This window comes from Triticum dicoccoides, chromosome 7B, assembly GCF_002162155.2.
Source record: "Triticum dicoccoides isolate Atlit2015 ecotype Zavitan chromosome 7B, WEW_v2.0, whole genome shotgun sequence".
Classification (NCBI taxonomy): Eukaryota; Viridiplantae; Streptophyta; class Magnoliopsida; order Poales; family Poaceae; genus Triticum; species Triticum dicoccoides.
The window spans coordinates 418344660-418363445 of NC_041393.1; positions in this window are offsets into that span (position 1 = coordinate 418344660).

The following is an 18786-nucleotide window of genomic DNA, read 5'->3' on the forward strand; positions in this document are numbered from 1 at the left end:
GTAGCTGGTGGGTCCCAGCAGACAGGGGGGCATTTTTTTCATGAAATACGGTGGCCCGTCCGGTGGGTCCCCGCTGTCAGGTGGAGGAATAATTATTTTGCACGTAATAAGGAGGCACTTCCTTGCTGCGGCCATGGACCCAGCTGTCAGCCTCTCCACGTACAGTCCATGTCCGATGGAAGCCATTCCTTGACCACGTTGACCACACCGCGCCGAGAGCACGAGGGCGGTGGACGACGGTGAGGCCTAGGAAGGGGACGACGCGGAGCCGGGGAAGACGCGGTAGTGAATGCCCACACATAGAGGAGTATGAGGGTTCACACGTTCGGCTGCGGTGTGAGGCTGCCGTCGCCATAGAATAACAGGGGGTGTGGGTGCGTAGAGGGATGGCCTGGCTAGCAGTGGGAGTAGTAGGGGGCGGTGAGGCCTCCGCGGCATCACAGCCGGCCACGGGCGGCAGGAGCAGGTGGCACGACTGGCGCTGCTTTGGGCGACTGGAGCAAGAAGACCAGAGGTTGAAGAAGCACTACGGCCGTTGGATGGACATCGTACGGTCACTGGAGCTAGAATCGTTCATATATTGACTAAAGTTGACAAAGGCCTCCATCCCAGTCAACTTAGTAGGCCCACAAGTCAGCCTCCCACCAAGGTTGGTCCCAGCTAGCAGGGAGGTATTCATTTTTTTGTGTGTAATTAGGAGGCACTTCCGGTGGGTCCGAGCTGACAGCGGGGGGAACGTTTTTTTCGCGAAATACGGTGGCCCGTCCTATGGGTCCCAGCAGTCAGGGGGAAACGTTTTTTCGTGAAATACTGGTGGCCCGTCTGGTGGGTCCCTGCTGTCAGGTGGAGGAATAATTATTTTCCGCGTAATAAGGGGGCAGTTCCTTGGGGCTACTGTGGACCCAGCTGTCAGCCTCTCCACGTATAGTACTCTTCTGATGGAAGTCGATCGTTGACCACATTGACCACGCCGCGCCGAGAGCACCACGGTGGTGGACGATGGCGAGGCCTAGGAAGGGGACGACGCGGAGCCGGGGAAGACGCGGCAGTGGAAGCCCGCGCGGAGAGGATTACGAGGGTTCACCGGTTCGGCTGCGGTGTGAGGCTGCCGTCGCCGCAGAATAACAGGGGGTGTGGGTGAGTAGAGGGATGCCCTGGCTAGCGGTGGGAGTAGTATGGGGCGTTGAGGCCTGCGCGGCAGCACAGCCGGCCACAGGAGGCGGGAGGCGGTCCCACCGGCGCTGCTTTGGCGGCTGGAGCAAGAAGATCAGAGATCGAAGAAACACGATGGCCGTTGGATTGACATCCAGCGGTTACATCTGCTAGAATCGTTTGTTGACGTAGTATATAATAACTAAAAAAATCTTGCATAAGCAGCAACTAAACAGGCCCACAAGTCATATCACTCCCTCTTTTTTTAATAATTTATATATAGCTCATGGCAACTTCTTATGCAATTTATTGTAGTCGTTTTTTTGGTTGGCCAGGGCCAATTTCGCATATTTCTGTGGGTTCCATACTATTTTTAATACCGAAATGTCGAGCCAGATTTAAAGTACTTTGAAGATATATTTAAATTAGGTTAATGCCCAGTGAAATAGGAATCTGAAAATGTGAAAAAAATCAGAAATTATAAAGTAATTGCCAATTTGTCATCTGTTTTTATATTTACAACCCATTTCATATTACTTTCAAGATTTGCAGGCGTCTTGAAAGAGTTGCAGCTCATCAGGGCGTAGAAAAATAAGTAGGCCTGGATTGGGTATTCTTCAGAAAAAATAAACTGGGCTCATTTTCACAAAGAAAAAATAGCTGGGCTGGTCACATGGTGAACATAAATTATAAGCCTGGGCTAGACGGGCCACAGCCTAGTTCAAACCCTACTCCGTCTCAACAATACCAAACAAAAAATATACTGCTCGAGTAGCTACGCCCCAGGTGTCAGCCGATCTTGTGTTGTTCTCTTGTCTATTGACTATATACGCTCACAATGTCGTGGGTCCCAGATGTCAGGAAAACACTAGGAGGAAGCATTTTATTTTTCCATACGCTCATGTGGTGGGCCCCTATTGTCATCCTCTCCATGTACTTCTACTGATTCCTGTTGTTTGTTGACCATGTTGACAACGCGAGAGGGTGGCGCCGCAGCGAGCGCACCAAAGCGCGCGGAGGACGTCGGCATTAACGATTTAGGAGATGGTGGGGCGGCGATGCGTGCGCTGAGGCGCAGCCAGCCGTGGGAGGCGGAAGCAGGCAGCCCCGCCGGTGCTGGTTTGGTTTTGGCGGCTGGAGGAAGACAGGACTAAAGAAACATGACAGACTGTAAAAGCAGCAGGAGTACTTAACAACCTTAACTGAAACCAGTAGGGGCACTTAACAACCAAAGCTGAAAGCAGTATGAGTACTTATACAGGTTCAACCGTATAGAGCACGCCTCGAACAGTGCTACTTTGCCTATAGTTAACCAAGGGTGAGGCCGCCAAGCCCCGGGACAAGGCCCAGGCGCCACCCTGCGCATCCACAACCTTCTAAAAGCGGCTTCATCTCGCAACGTGGTCAATAAACAGGATATTTGCTTTAGAGCCATGGAAAAGCATGAACATAATCTTCTGTCCTATTCTCCAAGATGGACGGGCCTTCATTATTTGAGACTACCACGAATAAGTATATTTTCACCTCCAAGGGGAATTGAGTAGGTCGACATAAACATCATGTTGTGACCAAGCGCACGTCTGACCCGACCATGGTCAGGCATCTGTATAGGAACAATAGAACTCGGCAGTTCCTGTTTCAAGAAGATTGCAGCTGTAAAACTGTGTATAAGCAATAGTTTATGAACAACATATATAACAGAAAACAGCTCGTACCATAAGTTTCTCGACATAGTTGGACCTGTTCAACGAGTGCAGCAGTGGCACACATATCCCACGTGGCCTTCCACCATTGAAACGCCCCACAAGGACCTCAAGACAATCAATAAAGTGTAGGAACTTGTGGTTTCGATCCAGTCAACTTCAGTGCCATTAGTAATAGCCAAGTTATTACAGAGTAACAAACGAGCAGACTGCTTAACTCTGAAAAAATCTACACGTGCCACCAATTATAAGAAAATATTAGTTAGAAGTAGCATCTTCGTGAGAGATTTGTTGCTACTTCTAAAGTTAAATTGTGATTAGTTAGACAGAATAGGTGGATTAAGAAATAATCGAGGCAACAAGCAAGAACCAGATACAAAACTAACATGGATGAACAATTGGAATGACGTCGGGGTGGAAGATCGTAGTGAAGATGAGACCAGGTTCTGCTATTTCCATCAACATTCGTGCACCAACTTTCAGTCCGTAACACTTGAGAAAGTTTATCCAAGTTTGGCCATAAAAAAAGCAGCAATCTTCTTGGTTCATGAACCCAACTCGGAAGTAATATCCATGGATTGTCTTCACTGTGACCATTAAACTAGTGTATTCAGTTATGGCGAGGCTGAGCATCTTGAGTACATGTGTTCTGGCAGAGCAAATAATACACTGCAGGAAAAATAATATGAGAACACAGCATGTTCAAAAAAAACCCACCCTCCCGGATAGAGAAGAGGATTCTAGGAACATACTGTGCGCGTTTTCAAATGTTGTGGTAGGATGAGAAGGAACAAGTGTGGTGTCTCACCGTGGGCGCAGAAATCTGTAGGGTACTCGCACTTTGGGCACTGCAACTGAAACACACTAGATTCAGTATGAAGAAAAATGCATCAACGGCGGCGGCTCCCATCCTAGGATTACCTGCGACCAAGGGACTTGGATTTATCGGGGATGGATGAAGAATTCGTACCTGGTTCTCCATGAGAAAACCCTATGCAATCGCCGAGCGGGGGTTTTCTCTGGACAAGCAGAAGATGGAGAAGGGGATTCAGGCCCAGTGAAATATTGCCGCTTCGTCCGTCTAGCTTACTGCTAAAGCTAGAAAGGGGGGGTTGTGATTTGATGGCTCATTGGGCATTACTGCGGCGCTACGACCGGGGTGTGTCTACCGTGAAGTTGTGCACTCAAATTTGTGCATATGGCACGTGGACCCCGTTGTCGGTTGTCCCACATATCAGCAAAAGGAAGTAGAAAGACAGGAGTAACTAGTTACACATAAATATATTTTTTGACAGAGAGATACTCCCTCTGTAAAGAAATATACAAATCTTTTATATCAGAGGCTCACCTTGCCGACAAATATACTCCCTCTACAACGCACGGGCATTATGGGGGTTCAGCTTTTTTTATGGGGGTTCAGCTGAGAATATAATACTCAGATAGGCTCACGGTTCTGGACTTTGGGCCGCAGGCCGACCCTACATGTTTGGGGGCCCATGTGTTCTACCTCAGCGCTTTTCATATTGCAAGCGATCGGTACTGCGCTGGTTTTAGATGTTGTCGCAAGGCGAATACACAAAATTGAATAAAGCACGGCAGCTGTTGGAATGAAATCGAACGACAGTTCCTAACCAGCAATCAGAGTTGCAATTCTATCAACGATATACCATGTGATAAATAATATTGTCGTACTACTTATACACACAGGACACTTGTTTCACCATGCCAGATTATTACATCAAAATCTCTTGGAGGATAGATTAGTTTGGCAGTGGCATGCTGCTACTGAAGAATTTCAAAGTTGATTTGGACCAGCTCTCCTTGCCGAGAAAGTTCAATTTTGACATCATCCCCTACCGCAAGATATGATTTAGATTTGAACCTTGACCATCCTTTAGCATCAATCATCATGCGACCATCCTTTGTACTTACGGTATATTGAGCAGGTTCATTCACACCAAGGCTGCGCATGGTAAGAGAAACTTGGTCGTGGTCGCTCGGATTGTTGAACGACTCCCTCGTTGCTCTAGGAATTCTCCCTTTGCAAACAAGAAGACATACCCAAATAGTTAGATCAACATAGTGAATCATGTGAAACAACATGGAAAGAAAAAAGAATGAAGCACTTGGGCGGCCAATGCTTACCAAGAGAGGTGGACATGTCAGTTTTTGCAAGGACTTTGGTATATGAAGTGCGAACTGCAGCCCTGTCTATTGTCGGTGCAATTGCACGGGCCGGACCAAATGCAAGTGCAAGTGTTGGTGCAGGTGCCGATGCCGCTGCTGCTGCCGGAGATGGTGCTCCTTGTAGAGCTAGTGCCGGTGTCGATGCCCGATCCTCCGGTAGATCGGACTAATCCGCTGACGCGGTCGGTGCCCAATCCTCAGCTGGATCAGACTGAGCTGCTGTCGCTGTCAATGCTAGAGCAACTGCCGGTGCTCGATCTGTGCGAGAAAGCGGCGATCGTGTCTGGTCTGCTATGATCAGCTTTCTAACTTGACTAGGATCCGTGACCGTGATCCAGTTTTTTTTTTCATTTCTTTTAAACGCGAGAATGACTAATTGTGGCATTTTTGTTAAACCAAACTGTAGTTCATCATAGGGATTCAGCTTGTACTCAAACAATAGACTGGTCCAATTTTTTCCAGTAATATAAGTGATGGACAGTGCCTTCGTTACTGACACGAGATAATAAGTGAAACCTGCAAAAATAGCCATCGTAGAGCAAACCAAACAGTTTATTCTGTGATGAATGTCACATGGCAAAACCTGCATCGTAAAATTGCAAGAAAAGAAAGAAAACATGACATTAAATCAATAAGATTTAGACAGTAAATCAATAAGATTTACTTGATGTGACACGAGTGAATCCTTACCAGGAAATCACTATGTTGAAGTACTAAACAGAAGATTGATCGTCCAACTACGCGTGGCATGCAGGGGCCCTGCCTACTCCGACAAGCAGGACAGTCCAAAGGTCGTGACAAATCGTATGCACCGAACATCCATGGGACTGGAAATCCTGGTGGGTGCGATAAACCCTGCAATGCATACGGATATTGGAGTGTAACCATAATTAATAAACCGTCCTCACAAAAAATATGATCTGGGTACTTCAAAATGTACAGACTGAATTGAGTGGATAGACATTAACATAGACCATTCTCAGGACTGACCACACACCAAAAGCGGCAGTACTAATAAACAATACAGGGTTCACAAAAAGAAATCAAGTACTGAACAATAGTACTTACTACAGACAAGCAAAGTTGCACTAACTAAACTCTGCAGACTATTTCTTGCCACCGACCTACGGGATGAACCCCGCATAACTGACTAGGCCATGGACTTCGTGTGAGATGTCTACATGCACCATCACCATCTTGTCAACCTTGGAGAACCTAACAGAGTGGTCTTTCCACTCATAAACATGATGATGAAGACAGGACGCATCAGATTTGTTGGGAAGCTTTACAAGAACCACACCCTTCGTAATCGAAGGCACAACCAGGAAATTGTTGTGGTCAAGTACAACCTCGAGAACATGCCTGACAACAATGCTACAGGAAAACACTAGTTCAGGACACATGGCGACAAGGACAAAATAGCTGGATAGTTCAGCAATAGAACTCATCATCAGGTCTTCCAGTTCACACGGCATGACTTTGAGAACTTCATCTCCACTGCGTACCTGGTTCTAATTCAAACAGAAACCATATTTCAATACTACCTCCGTTCAGAAATATAAGATGATTTTTGATATTATACTCCATATATGACTACATATACGCACAGAAATGAGCGAACAAAGACACTAGAACATGTCTTCAAAGGCATCAGAGCAGAGGGATTACATGCAATATCCATAACACAAGTTACTGAGGCAAATATACCCTCTTAAAAGGTAGCATTGATGTTCATAAAGTACTCCCTCCGTCCCAAAATTCGTGTCTTAGATTTGTCTAGATACGGATGTATCAAGTCACTAGTATTAGATACATCCGTATCTAGACAAATCTAAGACAAGAAATTTGGGACAGAGGGAGTAGTTGAAAGTAATCTATAACAAATCAGTGTCAACCTCTCGCATGTTTTGGTCAAAAGAGGAATTTAGAACCGTCATTTGGCACACTAAAATCACATGCAAGATCACCCAGAAAGTTGTACTACCAGTACTAGTACTGCATGTTAGATGAAAAAACACGATCAAGATCGAGAAAAAGATCGTCAACAACAGACATTACCTGGACTTGCTTAATGAGGGATCTCGGAGAGGGGGGCTTGGACAGGGCGATGGCTATGAGCTTGTCTGCGGTAGTCTCGGCGGGGTGCTAGCGCTTCTTCGTACCATGAGCCTCGACGGTTTTGGCCAGAGCCATAGACATCACGTCGGCCGGTGCTCCGGCGTCCATCCAAGAGAGTAAGCTGAGAGAGAAGAGTGAAAGGAGGAACGAGATGAGGGAGAAGCGAAGCGAGTGGGGGTTTTCTTCAAGAGAGGAAGCTGAGAGAGAAGAGTGAAATGATGGTTGCTTTGTCTATCCAACTTACTGCTGGAAAGGAGGGGGTTTTGTGATTTGACGGCTCATTGGGCATTACTGCGGCGGTACGATCGGGGTAGTCTACCGTCACTCTACTACGGAGTAATTTAGTGCATGGCTGGTGGACCCAGGTGCTGGCTGTCCCACACGTCGGTGAAAGTGAGTAATTTAGTGCATGGCTGGAGGAGGATCCGCACGGTAGAGCATGTCCACTGTTTTTTCATTCTGAAGAAAAAAATGATTACAGCAAGCATTTCCACTCTTACGACGGAGGAGTGCGAAACACGGCAGCCACTTGAACATACACAGTGCTCCTACTACTAGGCATGTGCAGTGGTTCATACGTCAGTACTACACAATCTTGTTGCTAGTGTAGTAAGATATGACGATAACAAATGATGTTGTGCGCATGTCAACTACTCCTATATGTGACATAGTACCACTTTTTCGACAGTCCGGTCGAGAATGAACGGTGAGATCAATGTTAACAGAACTAGGTCAACAACGCACGGAGAGTACGGTGCTACAGTACTCCATGAAACATGAACCATATGAAGCACATCCTATAGTGTTAGACAGGGTGTATGAAGGGTGCACGGGATGGGAGCAAAAGTGTCCCTTCTCGACCCACTTTTGGGTGTTTGGCAGAGTGCTTGAACCATGAAGGGTGCATGAGTCCACACTAGTAGGTTGACAAAAATACACGAAGAGGAAACAACTATATTGAGATGAGAATGCAACCAAACACACCCACATGCTTTGTGCTACAGTGACTGATCTGCACCGTTTGAGTTTGATCCAACGGTCATGTTGCGCCGAGACATGGACATGCCCATGCAGAGGGCGCCTAAACACCACCGAAGTCCCTCTGCTTCTCGAGGCGCATGACGTTGGTGATGCAGGGTGCAACCGCCCGCAGAGCCCGCTCCCGGTCGACGGGAGCCAGCTCATCAAAGACGACGTCCAATGGCACGAATGGATTCCGGTGACGAAGCCCTGAAAGGATTCGCCCGACAACGACGATGGCAGCCTCGACCCCTATTCATGGATGTTTTTTTGCTTGCTGCTTGGAGCCTATGGATGGAGAGAAACAACCAACATTTCAGGGGGATTCCACACTCCTTCGTGGCATGGCTAGCTAGGTTCAAAAATCTATTGGAGCTGGTAGTCCATAACTATCCAGAGAAATTCCATCCTTTTATCTCTGATTACATTGTAAGTTGGGCCCACTAGTCGTTGTTTTGTGCAACCTTTACGGCCGGGGGGCCTAAAACCCATTGTAACACACATGTAACTGTTCTATTGTGAGTAATACAAAAGTCAGTAGGAGCCTCTCCCACTGTCGTTGATCTTCAAAAAAACGGCGACGGCAGCCCGCAACCCCTCTTGTCCAGCTCAGCCCCCACCATCGCGCGGAGACGGCTCAGCTCCTCGGAGATATAGGTGAAGAAGGAGACCATGTCAGGAAGCCGCAGCTCGTTGAAGTCGACCGGGTGGTCGAACGGGTTTAGCCCGACGGCCGGCATCATCGCGCTGGCACGAGGTAGGCATCGCGCAGCCGCAACACGTGCATTGCAACTTGGTTCACCAAGCGGTTGAGGCGATCCTGGACCTCATCACGATCGGCCCGCTCACGCTCTAGCCGGCTCCCCTGACGGCCTATCGTATCTCCCGCTTTCTGCAGCAACATCGCCGACGCCTCGAGCATCTTTGTGGTGGACACCTGCCGCTTTTGAAGCTTCGTGAACTCCCGCACATAACGAAGGAACATGTCACTCCTCTCCTCCTTGAGCTCATGGAGCTCCACGTCCTTGGCCCTGAGCTCCGCATCCTTGGCATGGAGCTCCTGTGTCAGGCGCCTCACCTCAGACTCCGTGATCTGCTGCGCCGCCATGGCACCAGGTAGAAGCAATGGGGAGAGGAAGAAAGGGGGCGAAACGGCTGAAAGGCAATGCAATCTACGGGAAGGCGGAGAGAGCCAGCCGAGGAGCGGGGAATCTTTTGGTTTTCACCACGGTAAAACCCAGTCGACGACTTCTCACATCAAGGAGCAGTGGGTTTTTACAGGCGGAGTCATCGTGACTAATTGCTACCGCGCTTGCTCCCGTCAATCAAAAAATTAAAAATCCTGCCGCGCCTGCTCCCGTCAATCAAAAAATTAAAATCCTGCCGCACCCAAACACCAGAGCAACACCGCGGTGGATATTTAAATTTACCTGCCGGCAAGTAGATAAAAAAAGGGGTGAAAACACAAATGTGGCGGCGGCCTAGCTAATCAGTCGAACTAGCCCACTAGCTAGCCACCGTGCTTCACTGATGTACTCGGCGGGAAAGGTGGTCTTTCGTGATTTGACGACTCATTTACTTGCTTCGGCGCTATGACCAAGGAGGACCCAGAAAACGCGTGGTAGAGCGTCCAACGTCAGGAAGAATATATGCGTGCACCACCCAGGAGGACCCCGAAACCGCGCGGTAGGGTGTGCCACGTCTCGGCATGGAGGAAAAATGTGTGTGTAAAAATGTACTGTATCAGACGTAGTACCTATGGTTCGACCTCGGGACCCAGCAGTCGGTCGAAAACACCCCACTAGCCACACAGATTCATCATGCAAACGTGGCATGGTTAGCTCTGTCTCGACCAGACACAACGTCTCTTGTTCTAGGCGATTCTTCTATTTTCCAAGCTTTTTTTAGTTGTAATAAAACCACGGAAAGCTAGCGTCACTCTTCGTGTGTGCCCGTGCAAAGGTTAGAAGATGGAGAGAAGAGAGATTGAGATTGCAGACCTGGGACCCACCAGTAAGTGAGACAACGGTCATGCACGTGTTTACGAGGCACTCCCTCTACTCTACTCAACGCAAGTACTATATAAAATCAAGTTATGGGACAAAGCCAACAACCGTTCGTTTTTTCAGGCTATCGACTTACGCTTTGTAGTCCAGGTTGCCAGTTCGAATCTCGTCTTTCAGATTTGTTAGTTTTAGGTCCAAATTTGATTAATGACAAGTGGGACCCCCGTGTATTGTTCCAATATTTCAGTGTAGGATGGTTTTTTTGAACAAACACTTTGCGCGGTTAGACAAGTAACGGCACGAGTTACACGTATTTTGCAAGTTTACGAACAAGAATGATAGCAGCATAGAATATCACATCCACCCCGCAGCTTAGATACTATGGTGACACGAGTTTTTACACCGTTGGAAGTGAGATCCAATGGCTTGGGAGTAGTCTTTGTGATTATGCACAATTTCCAAAACTCTCCAAAGGTTTTTTTTTGCAAATAAAACATTCAGGCCTCGTGTGTGCCGCTGCATCTTCGATCCAACGGCTCCCCGGTGCTCATATTAGGTGCTCCCCGCAGCTTAATTACGCGCTACGGTGATATGAGCATCTAGGTCGTATGATCAGTGATCAGATGGCACATGCATAGTACTTGTACTTTCTGCGCATTTCCCAAACTCTATCAGCCGTATATTGCAAAAACATTCAAACCTCCTACTGTGGGCCGTTAGATCTCAGTGAACTCGTATCACCATAGAATCTACGGTGCGGGAGCACCTCATACTCTCCCGTGCGAGAAAACATAAGGTGCTATCGCAGCTTGGATTCTACGGTGATACGAGCTTGGAGGTCGTTTGATCTGAGATCCAATGGCATCTGAGCAGTCTTTGTGCTTGTAAGCAATGGCCGAACTCTTTTGGGGCTTTTCTGCAAAAAACCATTCGAACCACCGAGGAGGTGTTGGGTCACAAATCCAACGCCTCCGAAGAGCTTGTATCACCAAAGCATCTAGGTGTGGTAGCACATGATATTCTTACATACAGGAGAATATGATGTCCTCCTTCATCTTAGATGCTACGGTGATACGAGCTTCGAGGTTGTTGGATATGCGATCAAAGGGCATCTAAGTAGTTTTTGTACAAATTGTGTGCAATTCTCAAACTCATCAAGGTTTCCTGCAAAAAAATTAAGACACATCATGTGAGCTGCTATATCTCAGATCTACAAGCTCCTAGCAACTCGTATTGGCATATAGCATCTAAGGTATGGGGGCACATGATATTCTCCCGGGGAGGAGGGGTGGGGCGTGCACAACCAATCGGTGGTTGGGAGGGTGGGGACAAATATAATCTAAACAACCCTAAACATAGCTCCACAATTTTATCTAAGGTCGAGGGGTTGACCCTTGACAATCATAGCTCCGCGTAAACACAACATTTGCATGTATTGTAGTACTAGACTTAATATTCATGTTTTAGTTTCATGTTCATTTTAAATATTGAACTGAGGATCATGGATGTCTTACATTTTACTCCCTTCGTTCCTAAATATTAGTCTTTTTAGAGGCTTCAAATGGACTGGCACATACGGATGTATATAGACATATTTTAGAGTCTAGATTCACTCATTTTGCTCCGTATATAGTCACTTGTTGAACTCTCTAAAAGACTAATATTTAGGAATAGAAGGAGTATTTTTGAATTCGTGTCATACATGCATGGGTTGGAAAAATAGATGCACTATACTTATTGGATTGTTGTTGTGTTCGTGCGTGTCTCTCTCTCTCTCTCTCTCTCTCTCTGTGTGTGTGTGTGTGTGTGTGTGGTCATATGCTTGATACATACAAAGTTTTCTCACGTCCATATTGCTCATCTTTTAAATTTGAATTTGCATTAGAAAACTTACTGGGGATACCATGAAATGTGAAATCCACGTTGAGATCACTATATCACAAACTCACTCTAATTCAACAACTCGTCATAAATCAATTACCACGTTGAGATTAGTATTTGCAAGGAAAATACGAGTATTGTAATACACATAGATTCGTTCGGCAATTTAAAAGGTTCCTTTCGTATTCTCGATTGGTAGGACCCAACGGCGTACCAGCCAGACCTTGGCTCGTGTTGATCCTAAAAAAATGGGCTCGTGTCCTTCGGTGGCGTGCGTGGTACGCACATTAGGCAACCCCAACCAGTCGAGCCTCAGCGTTTCAAGTCGAAAAATCTGGCGGCTAGAATTCCAGCCCTAGGAAATTCCCCTCATGTCCCCGGTTCATAATGACTACCGATGAACAACGGAGGGATGCTTTAGTAACTAGACAACGTTACCTACCGTGCCGAGCACGGTTCAATTCCCTCGGTCGCCGCTCGTCAAGGTCACTTGTCAACTGCATTGCCTAGTACTACTACTACTACTACACCAAGATGAGCACAGAATTGAGCCCGTTTGTTCGTGCCTAGTACTTGAGTTAATATATCAGGCAATGCACTGGTACGCAGGGATTATCCTTTTACTCCCTCCTTTCCGGTTTATAGGGCTTATCTCAAAATTTTAGTTTTCCCATTTTATAAGTCTCAATTTGGTTGTTCCCCATCACATGTTCAGATTTCAAGGTGCAATAAATCATTACATGCAAGAATTAATAGAAAATTGACCAATGCATGTACTTTATGCATGCATGCATTGCAATTAATGCATTCGTAAACACAATTTTTGAGGAAAACAAGCGCATTAATTGAGTGGTTTTGCAAACTACAACAATTGTTCCACCACTCACCATCTACCTTGGTTGGTGAGATTTTTGAATTGAGCCCTATAAACCGGAAAGGAGGTTTAACTAAGCAAAATGTTTGACCAAATCCATTCTTAAGAAATACAATAGGACAGATGTACGCCTTGAAAATTTATTGCATGATGCAGGTTATGATATTGTTTCGAATCCTGGATCTTAAATTTCATAAAATCCAAAAGTGAGCATAAATTCTTGAAACTGAGCATGGTCACGTGATATGGCACAAATATTACTTCGTAAGTTTTTTCTTCAATTCAAGACAAGCTGCTTATGACAAGTTGCACAAATGAAGAGCCAAGGTATTTTGGAAGAAAGACCTATCACGTTAAGGCGAACGCTTTCACTATTGAAACCATGGGCGTTTACGTGCCGCCACGAGTCCCCGCTTCTCATCGGCAGGTGCCGTCCCAGCAAGCGTGTGAGTCGACGGGAGGCGTGCGAGCAGACCGCTACACCGGCTGTCAGGGAGGCGTGCGAGCAGACCACTGTGCAGACTCACCGGGAGGCGAGCCCTTTGACCAGGCTCTGCCGCCCACCGTCGTCCCAACTGCTCCCACTTTTAATGTCGCCGGCTCCGCAGTTTAAAATCAACCCCGCACTACCCGGTATCGCTACAATCCTCTCTCTTCCTCTCCGATTCTCTTGTCGTCTACCTCCAACTAGCCTGACCTAAACGTACGCCATGCCGCATCACGATGGTCCGCCCTTAGTGTTCCAATTTCATGAGGAAGACACCCAACCGGAGTCTCAAGAACATAAGGCGCTTTGGGACGAGCTTGAACTGGCCTTGCGGGAAGACGTCGCGCCTGTCCCCGCTCCCGTTCCGTCTCCCGTCGCCCCGACTGCGCCAGCGCCCATCCCCGTGGCATTGATGGGCTGGCAGCCGCACATTGTCGCCGAGCTTGATGCCACGGGGTTCCACGAGGTCCCCGCCGACTTTCACGCGCCCATGCATCTACCAGCGCATGCGCCTGCGCGTGCACTGACGTGCATGCCCGCGCCGGTGCCCGTGCACCTGCCAATGCATGCACCTGCGTGTGCACTAACGTGCGCGCCCGTGCCGGTGCCCATGCACACGAATGTCTCCGTCGCGCCGTTGACAACGCATGTCCCCGCGCGGGTGCCAGTGCCCCCCTCAGCGGCATGGATGGCCGCCGTCGACCGCTTCCTTGCACCAACGCCAGTCGCCTCCTCCCGCTAGTTGACTCGCTCCGAAGTCCGGAACATTTTCGCCTTCTTTGAAGCTAGGCCAACGTCCAGGAGTACGCCAACAATGGCGCAAGACGCCGCCGTCACCGTCGGTCAGTGGCCCGACGACACACAGAGCATGGCAGAGGAGCCGCTTCCCACCGCGAGACGCCCCCGCCGCCGCCGCGTAATCTAAATTTGCCATGAAAAACGTTCGGATTGTCATGCTTAAAATCCGAACATTTATCATTTCCGTTTATTGTATATCGATCGTCGTATAATTTAAAGTCGGAGTCAGACTGAACGAAATGTGGTCTAATCGATTGAATGTTCTGCTGGAGCCATATCAAATTAAATATAAAACGTCATCAAGCCACATGTATTCCTTGTCATCCAACGACCTAGACTGCTTCAAAGTCGAGCGCTCAACACGTTTAGCGTGCAGTTAATTTCATGCCGAAAATAGTGCTAATCACATGACAACACGCAAATAATATCCTAGTAGTTAATATCCGCATGCACTTAATATACTTCCAAATTAACGTGCATTACACGTACACACTGACTAGTGCTGTTAGTACGTGAAACTGGTGCCGTGACTTGTGAACGCGTCCAGATATGGTCAACGGCAACATCGCCCGCGAGTTCTTCCTGTTTGCCCGTGCGTCTAAACGCAGAAGGGGAGGAGATAGAGAGCACACATGGAACCCACCAGTAAGTGAAGGCGAATAGTACTAAAAATAATATTACATGTTATATATCCATTAATTAGGCTGTGGTAATATAGAAACATTATGTGAACAAAGGGGGTACAACCAACATTGCTATTCTACGTATGTTGCCTATTAACGTGCGGCTTCAAGGCCCGGTCGCATATTCGATCCTTGTCCTTTATTGTTTAACTAGCAGGGTCACCCGCGCATCTGCGCGGCTAGATTAACCAACCTTTAATGCTTACAATTATTGTGACATTATTTTAATGCTTACAATAGATATTATAAATTTAACCAACCTTTGAATTGGAACGTTGTATCATCCTTTTATAATATAAGTGATGTGGGTCTCAAAACTATATTCCACTTTTGGCACTTTAAAATAAAGTTTCACAAATAATGTATCCAATTTGGAGTCCACATACAAAATATTCATCATTTAATAGTTTTGTAGGCGTGTAATAGTTGTGTGACTTGTCTGTCATGAAGTTTTTCATGAAGTTCCATCGAGGCATCTGGAATCTATGCTTTGAAGGTGCCATATCATCTAACTTCTAGTTGGCGCACATTTACGCGGCTGGATTTCCTGCGTATTTTCATATCTAAATTAGCATTAGGATGTTTGTACAGGAAAGTAGACTTGCTATTTGAAAAAGATAGATTTGCAAATTAGTTAAATTATTATAGTCAAAATAAACAATTTGGATACTCATTTGTCAAAAGAAAACAATTCTTGTCGGTACCTCTACCATGAGGAAATACAAATGAACTCAAGTCAATTAGTTTTTTCATCTGTAACAGAAAACCATATTGTGGTCCGCTGATGTCATGCCAAACTATATAGTGGTGTCAGTCTTTTAACCACAATTTTCAAGAAACATCTCTACAAAACAAAATATCTAACACTAATGTCTAGTATAGTTATCTTATCGGTATTTCAGTGGCATTGTGCGATATAATGCCGTGCGTGCTTCCAATTAATGTCTAAAACAATATAAACTTTTGTTTGTGTATATTAAGAAGTACAAAGATAACCTTGCCTGCTAAATATAACCTTATCTATGTAGTTAATACTTTTTTACCATGGCATGTGTATAACCCTCTTGCAACTTGCAAGGTTCTTTATTTTCCTCAAATAATTGTATTAGCCTTGCCCATCAGTCGAAGAATTTTTATCCTTTTTTTGTCAGTGTATAGAATGTATGTCTTCACTCCTCACTCTGTTATTGCGTATACCTTTTACTTGTGTTAGGCTACAGTGTGATATGGATGGGTTAATCAGCCATCTTAGCCTGATTATTTTTGTTTAGAGAGGAGATTGATTAGTCACGTACATGTGAGCTTGATCATCCATACACGCATTGGCTTTCGCGGAGCAGAACCGTACACATTAAACTTGGTAGCAGTGAGGTCCAGTGCCTACGCATCTATAGTACTGCTTCTCGTCTCTTCGTTTGCGCAAGAGGTGGCTCATAAATATATTATGAACTTGTGTCGCATGCGTATGCTTTCATAACATGTTGAGTATCTCACCTATAGTAGGTGATAAGGCAGATCATGCCAGTGCGATGCTTTCATAACATGTTGACTATCTCACCTATCGCAGGTGATAAGGCAGATCATGCCGGTGCGGAAGACACTACCAAGACGTGAAGTTGCAAGGCCGCCAGCTACAATGTTTGCGGCATAATCACCGTCGTAGGAGATGTGGCATGCGGAAGCCCTCAGTAATCCCACTTCTAATAAGTCTTTGTGTTAGATACTCAAGACTTATTTTTAGAGATGCTGCATACTCAAAGACTAATTTACGTGATTGTGCTATATGGATGGTGCAACACCGCAATCTGTTTCCTTCATTCCTTTTTGCGGAACGCATAGTCTGATTCAATATTGACATGGTTACTGTTATGGCTAACAATCCATGTTTTCTTTCATGCAAGTTCTTACCATGAAAGCCCTGCCTATATATTTTTACGTGATCTTATTTTGGACGTCCATGCTGGACTTGGTTTGTACATGTCAATGATAGACTCATGTGTAAGTGTCAATGACATACTTTTTTTGTACATGACTAATATTGTGGATACCCTTTTCATATTTTCATCTCAACCACTATAAATAGCATCAATAGATTAATTTTTTTTGCTTCTGTGGATGAACCTGGACGCTCGTTCAATAGAAAATATAGACCGATTGTATTTTAATCAACGGGGAATCTGATTGCTTGCTTATTTGGATTTTTGTTTCGCGTTCAACTATCTAAATCCCCCCAAAAAAACTATGTGTACCAAATTATATTTTTGAAGACTACCTAAGTTACAATTAAAACTGATTTTATATTTATTTTATTTAATATTTTGAACTTCATATATAGCATGTGTCTTGTAGGACATTCTTCTTTGACGTACATGTAGTGGTTACCACTGTGTTTTTTTCTTTTGGCATTGTTTTTTTTTTGGTGGGTGGCTGTACTATTTTCTTGTTTGTTCTAAAATTTTCTGCGGGAGATATCCTTGTATTTACTGGCCGGTTATTGCCTGCTTTTTTGTTGCTTAGTCCGTACTTGTCCATGTGATACATGCATCCATACGTGTGGCTCCTGGAGTTTGCATGTAGACGTGCTATATCTTTACGAATCCACACCGTTTGACTATTTCCTTTCTGTATGTGTCCTAATGGAAATAGGAGTCCTAATGCATGTACAATCCGATTGCTATGTTTTTTTTCTTTTTTGACTCAATATTGTGCGTAACTTTTAGATCGTTAAATCCCAGCCATTATAATTTAGATCAACGGATAAAATAATTTAAGCTTATGTGGTTAAACATGGTTGCTTGTTTTACTTCTGTTTTAATTATATAATAGATTTTTATATGGGTCCAAATTTGTTTCATGACATGTGGGCCCCTCGGTGTGTAGTTTGTAGCACTTTAATTTGTGGGTCGAAATTTGTTCCATTCCAAGTAGACTATCGGTGTGTAGTTTTGTAGCTTATTTATAATAATTAAAGAGAACAACATAGTTTTTTCAATAATGCCATGGTGCGACGTTGAAGGCGAGAAAGGATGTGCGAGAGAGCGATGACCGAGCCAGGGAAATCAACTAGGGGAGTTGCTTGGGTTGCAACGGTGTTTGGAGTAGTTGTGGGCTGAATGCTACGAAAATATAATCTAAACCGACCGGAATAAATGCCTAGACAAATTAATCCAAAGTTGGAGTGCCCCTCGCAATGTAAATAGCTCCGGCTTTGCGAGGGATGGAGAGGTAGTAGCTTCAACGCGTGGAAGATACGGTGTGAGAAAGCGAGGTCAATCAAGAGACATATAGATAGAGAGACAAAGTGAGTGTGGTCCGACATTCATTGAACAAATATATATGCTCCGGAGAGATATTGTCCGATTGAGCTTTTGGTAAGGGTGAGGGCTGTAAGATAGAGCTTGAGAGATGATCCAGTCACAGACGTGTAGATATATTTTGTGAGTGAGAGGAAGCAAGGTCAACCGATCACATAGGGGCATGCGATCGAAAGAGTGAGACGGGTTGGAGAGAGTGACCTAGATAGACGATGTGCATGAGAGAGTATACAATGTGAATAGGTCGAATTGGGCTCAAACATGGTGATATATCGTTTTTGTCCAAGAAAGAGCGAGGTCAATCGAGACATACAGATATATATATATATATATATATATATATATATATATATATATATATATATATATATATATATATATATAGGGTGGGTCTATTATGATAACACATTTAAGAGTCTTATTCTGATAACACGCGTGCTTATTCTGCTAACACCTCCCGCCCACCCCGTAGATACAAACTAACCGTGCTAAACACCCGACCGAACTGCCTGGGTCAGAAAAAAAAGTCCACCACCTCCCACCTTATCGTGTGGTCGAGCTCC